Raw genomic sequence first — 6,194 nt, 5'->3', positions numbered from 1 at the left:
AGAATTGAAGCAACCCTCTCATTTATCAGACTGTTATTTTAGAGGGGGGAAATTTTAAAAACATTTTTTCACAGCATTGCATAAGAGAAAAATAGTTAACAAAGAACAAAGAACTCTCTTTCTGCCATCTTATCCTCTTTGACAGCTGCTTCCTCAATATAAAGGGTGGTATAATTGCTCTCATCAGTCTTATAATTAAAATCACTATCCAGCTGACATACAATTTGCAGAGGCTTCCCTTATGAGTTTAACAGATGTTGTCTTATTAGATCAGGACTCTGCTGTATTAAGAAGCACTATCATCATAATCAGTACTTTTGTGTGTCTCTGTTAATGTTTGTTGTCATAATCTTCTTGATTGTACACATTTGAGAACAAGAATCAGATATAAGGTCTCAAGGGGCTTATCCACATTGTAAGTTCAAAGTATATCTCTGCCATCACATTTTATCCTTTGTGAGATAGTTCTACAAGTTTTGATTCTAACGCAGATATCACGATACCCAGCCTGCACAGCCTGGATGGCTGGACTAACATTCCTTCAAGGGGATAGTCTTGGTGATATGGGGAAACCACACTGTTGTCTCCATGCCCCCCTCCATTTTTTAAGACTGTGTACTGGAAGATTTGTACTGCAGAACAATTCTCTGAAGGTGGTGTATGGCTGGGACAGACGGCATTATTATTTTCCTTTCAAGCATGTACTGCAGTCTGACTGCTAGGAAAATACATTCTCTCTGAAAGTTCTTGATTGCTTGAAGGAAGACATCATGCTTCTCTACAACAAATAAGCAACAATTAGATATTTAGTGCACAGTAGACTGATTGCGTAGAAAGCTAAAAAGGAGGATGCAGTGACATACTGAAAGACATGATCTTGCCCAGGAAACAATCCTTAGAGTGTTTATATTGCATCCATCCCATTACACTTTCTGGTCCTCTCCTCCACTGTTGATTTTTTTAAAAAAACCCTAGGGCATTTCATTGGGCCAGTTTGGTGTAGTGGTTAAGAGCATGGGATTCTAAACTGGAGAGTTGGGTTTGCTTCCCCACTCCTCCACTTGAAGCCAGCTGGGTGACCTTGGGTCAGTCACAGCTTCTAGGAGCTCTCTCAGCCCCACCCACCTCACAGGGTGATTATTGTTGTGGAGATAATCATGACATACTTTGTGAACCACTCTAAGTGGGCGTTAAGTTGTCCTCAAGGGCGGTATATAAATTGAATGTTATTATTGTTATTATTATCAACAGCTGCCAGAAATTCACAGATTTCAACCACCTTCAGCTTTTATGCCACTACTGCAGATGCTGTTAAATTAACATCAGAACTAGTACTAAACTTTGTAAGAATTAATCATGTACTTTTATTCACAAAAGATTTGTTGGAGGGAGGATGCAAGATAAAATCAACAAAGAAACCCCTCCAAGGCACTTTCACAACTCTGATAATGCCTTTCCGCACACCACTGACTGTATGTGTGCACACACACGTGTGTGTGTGTGTGTGTGTGTGTGTGAACATGGTTCTCTCCTCTATCCTTCAGCAGCAGCCATTTCAGCCGACCTTAAATGTTGCAAACCTCAGGTGTTCAGCTAAAAATCATGAACATTTTTAAAAGCTGCTTTTCCGCTTCCTGCTTGTGTTGCATACCCTGCAGTCACATTAACTAGCTCCTCTATTGTCATAAAGGGTAAAGCTTAATTTTAAAGAATGACCATGAATTTTTTTTATGTTTCTAGCAGCTGTGTGGCTTTAACACAACACCTATAAAAACAAGGCCTGAGATAAAATAATAAGAGCTGGTGTCCTCTTGGGGACTGTTTGGTATATGAAGAAGGAAGTTGATTCAAAATAATACCTTTCACCCTTGAGAAAAAACTGGTGGGTTTTTATTGCAACAAGATGGCTACAATACTTCTGCCCATTAACCATATCACCATATTGAGAACTTTAAAAGAGCACATCTTATTTTAGCTTACTTTTTATCCTTGATAACAGTTTAAAACCAAATTAAACACACTGTAGGGATCATAATGTATTTAAATATACCATTAAAATAGTACCAACCCCCTCCCCCTGCCAATAAAAATCGGACTAGTTTTTTTTCAAAAAACACAGGATTAAAAGATGCAGTAGCTTAATGAAGAAGAATCGTAATAAAATTAGCAGTAAAGATATCATGATTACAACAATAAACAATATGATGATCCAAACAGCAATAGTTCAGATCCAGTAACATATTTATTTATTCCTCCCACACTTCATAATGTGGTGACAGGGATTTTTCCAAGAGCGCCTGCTAAGGAGTGTAAACAAATGTTGAACACACTGTAAATATTTCTGCAGTACTGAAGGAACACATTTCTTTGAGATAAGGCAACATTAAAATAAATGGGTTAACCTATTATTTTCACTGTTTTGCAGTTTGGTTACATAAAGGTTCTAGGAAAAGTAGGGGCAGGACGCAGGTAATGTTCACTACGATATAATGCAATGTCTCTCAGACTTTATAAAACTGTACTTTTTCCAAACTTATCAGGGCTTCTAAGCTTCTGTACAACTAGAAACATTACTTAATATATCCAAAAAATTCTTGCACCAAACACTTTGCCACTTTAGAAGTCATGCCCTGCAACACTGTCATCCTGCAATAATAAACAATTATTTACTTAATTTATACCCCACCTTTCTCCTTAATGAGACCCAAACAGCGCAGTCCTGAGGCCCACCGTGCCAACAGCCCCGAACGCCTTCATACTTGCAGTGCTGCTCATCTGTTCCATATGGACTTTCGCGGGAGAGCCACACTGGCGGCCAAGCCCAGCAAGGCAAGGCCAGGAGAAAATACTCCCTAGTTGTCCTGGCAACGCTGGCAGAATCCACCAATAGCAAGGCAGCTGCAGTTGATAGCACCATGAGTGGCAGGGAAAGGTATAGCCAGTCTGTGGGCCAGGTTGGGTTTGCTGTCACAAGCTGCCAATGCTACTCCCCCACCCTGCAGAGAGTGGGTGCACAGGGCAGAAATACCCCCTTGATTGGGCTTGCCACACTCCATCAGAGGCACCTGTCTAGAGAGGAGCCTTGCCCTGTGGGGAAGAGTTACATTGAAGGTGCAGCCAGGGTACCCGCCCATCCAACCCCTATTTCTGACAAGGGCCAGGCTGGCAGCTGAAGTACTACTCACTTGCAAACTGCCCCCCCCCCCACACCACCACCACCACTCTGAGAAACATGCACCTCTCCTTGAAAAGTAAGACCAGAAAGGCAGCGGGACCCAGAAAGGGTCGCATCAGCATTCCCCAGCACTCAGTTTCACCCTCCAAGGCTCAGAGAGACAACTTCTTAGAGGCAAGGGGTGGATGGGTTCTGAAACAAATGACAGGAATGTCCATTGGAAACAATGAGAGAGGTTGGAAGGCCCTTGGATATGATGGGAGCCACGAATGCCCATTGATTTGCAGCAGCTCCATTGAAATACATCACACAGCATCAAAAAGATCCAAGGAGAATGTTGGGTGGACCTTGAGTGCTGGGATGATGGCCTCCAGAGTAGAATGATGGCCTTCTAGACCACAGAAACTGTTCCAGGGGCTGTTATCCCACCCCCAGTGCAAGATTCTTGAAGTCCATTCCTGCGTCCGCAAACAGCAAGAGAGAGAGTGGTCTGGCCTTGTGGGAGAGGAGCCCCAGAGACCCAAGGCTTTGTGGGGGATTCAGCCACCGCAGAGGTGCGAGCAGATTGGTCTCCACTGTAGTCAGCATCCTATACACCACTGAGCTGCTTGGGAGGGGCTTGGCACAGGCAATCGACTTCTCCTCCACAATGGATTCCTATGGACTATGCTATCATTTTTTGTGGCATAAGTTTCCACCACTGCTGGGGGTGCCTAGAATGGCTGAGGGAGCTAATTTGCTTTCCAGCTCCCCCCAGCAACCCGTTGGCACAGGGACTTACCCCCAAGTTATACCTGCACCCAGCTGCCATGGCCAGACACCAGCACAGGACCTGAGCAAGCAGTACCAAGCCGCTGCGCCATCATAGGGGGGTTATGCTGGAGTAAGTCTGAGATATACCAGCATAATTTCTAGTCAACTTCCAGTGCGCTTTTGCTGCCACCGCCCGCCCCCCACCCCAGGATTGTGCTGAAAGAGGCTTTACATCATGCTTCTCCCCTCCATCTTATCCTCACACCAACCCTTTGAAGGAAGGTAGGCTGAAAGTGTATGGCTGACCCAAGTTCACCTGTGCTTCTACGGCAGAGTAGGAATTTGAACCTGGCTGTCCTAAATCCTAGTCCAACATTGTAACCACCACACCACACTGGCTAAGACTAATGAATTTATTGTGGCATGAGCTTTCATGAACCAGACCCACCAATAGATCCAGCACTCGGTATCTCTTTTCCTGCATAGGAATGTCCCCATGTTTAACTCATTATACCTGGATCAAACTGAAAGGAAATCTTGTGTCTTACACTCAGTTTCAAATTAATACTCTCCCATTTCTTGGCACTCTCTCACAAGCGCAATTGCTATTTCCCAAATATCTACCTTGATACTCACATGGAATCCTGTATCAACTTTGCAGTCCTAATGACTACGCTTTGTTCTCACAAATGGAAACCACATTGTTTCCATAATGAAAATATTTTATTGTTATAAAATGTGACAGCTGAGATAAGAGAACAGGTACAGGACTTAAGATGCCTCAACTATTTTCTTTAGTTATTTTACTTTATACATTATAGACCTATGTAGACTTTTTAGATGGTAATGTACCTCTCAAGGATGTACCTCTCATCATATGCATTTTAGATGATAATGTACCTCTCAAGAATGCATTGCTTCCGATAGAAGTCCAGAGCTACACCAAAGCATTTTATTGCTATTAGGGTTATTGTGGCCCACTATATGCCTAAAGTGCAAGGCACAGTAACTATGGTAATAAAATAGCCTGTATGTGGTTTCAGTTATATCACCTTATGCAGCTGCCTTCTTACTTGCAAGTGTTAGCTCTATTGTTTTGAAAGGGGATTTTGCTGCTCTCCGTGGATATCGCATACAGCCCATTTACTTTACAGCACTTCTATTAAAAATTCTGAAAGCTTGGATGTCATATATACAAATGATGAGTGGTACCCCAAGGAAGCTGAAGGAATCACTATCGCTCACTGTGGAAATGGTCAGTTCTCAAAAAGCTATCTTACAATTGCCATTTCATGATGTAATAGAGAATTGGAAATTAGCAATAACACAAAATAGAATCAATGCTTAAAATCAATGCGCATAGACATTTCCTGCGTGACTAGATTTGATATATATTGAAAAGACTCCTTTATTTTTGACATGGGCTATATTTTCAAAACAATTCAAAATAAGATTGTCCTCTAGTAAACGTTACTTGCTCTTTTGTTCATGTTACCAATTAATGCGCAGGAAAAAATTTTTTTCCAGTCTTTCAATGCATGTTTGTTTATTTCTTAATCAAGTTTGTACCCCTCTCTTCCTCCAAGGAATCCAGAGAGGCAAATGCAAAGCTTCCTATTTTATCCTTACAACCCTACTCTGTGCAGTAGTTTTGGTTACGACCATTACCAGATGGTCTCAAGGTCAGAAGACTGAACTTAAGTCTCCCTTGTGCCCTTCACCACAATACCCTAAATCAGCTCTCATTTATGTCCACCACAGGCATACAGTGTGTATTACAAGTAACTTCCTGAGGATTAAATAAGAGAAATACAAAAAAAAATAACTTGTATGAGAACACGCTCTTAAAGAGCATGGCTGCGATGTCTGTGCGTTGAACTGGGCATGGTGTACTTTTCCCACAGATGCCACTCGGTTCCGTCATTTGTAAAGTTATACACTTTAAGAATGTAAAAATATACAAGAAACCTTTAAGTGACGTCCCTCTCTTAAAATATTGAGGTAACTCTGTCCCTTTGCTTTGTCCCATGAGGAATCTTTTCTCAGAACCCCTCCGGCCTTCTGCTTAACGAAGACTGGGGGGAACAGCCACGAACGAGGAGCGAAAATAGAAACTCGTCCATTTTTTTGGGACCAAGCCTTCTCTTGCTCTAAGCCACTGAGGAGCAGGAGAGCCTCTGGGCGCCCATCCTACTCCCGAGAGAAAGGAGGACGGGGGCGAAGGGAGGCGGGTCTTCTCTGTGATCCAGAAAGATACGCGGCGGCA

This window comes from Eublepharis macularius, chromosome 3, assembly GCF_028583425.1.
Source record: "Eublepharis macularius isolate TG4126 chromosome 3, MPM_Emac_v1.0, whole genome shotgun sequence".
Lineage (NCBI taxonomy): Eukaryota > Metazoa > Chordata > Lepidosauria > Squamata > Eublepharidae > Eublepharis > Eublepharis macularius.
This window is presented reverse-complemented; position numbering follows the sequence as displayed.